Below are 272 nucleotides of genomic sequence, written 5' to 3' on the forward strand. Positions count from 1 at the left end.
CTTTGATCCGCACCGCATAGCGGGTGATGAGATGTGTATAGCGTTGCTACGAGCTCTAGGGAGCAAGGAGTTTGGAGACTCGGGCAAGAAATTGTCATCAAGACTTCGTGCACGATTGCACCGAGATTCGTTGAAAAACGGCTTGCTTTATTATAGCACCGATTCGACGGATACACCACGAATTGTAGTTCCTCATGATGAGGTATTGAAATAACGCATCCTCTATGAGGCTCACGACACGCCACTCAGTGGTCATCTCGGTCGTGAGAAAA

Source organism: Plasmopara halstedii, assembly GCF_900000015.1.
Source record: "Plasmopara halstedii genome assembly, contig: Scaffold_1211, whole genome shotgun sequence".
Classification (NCBI taxonomy): domain Eukaryota; phylum Oomycota; class Peronosporomycetes; order Peronosporales; family Peronosporaceae; genus Plasmopara; species Plasmopara halstedii.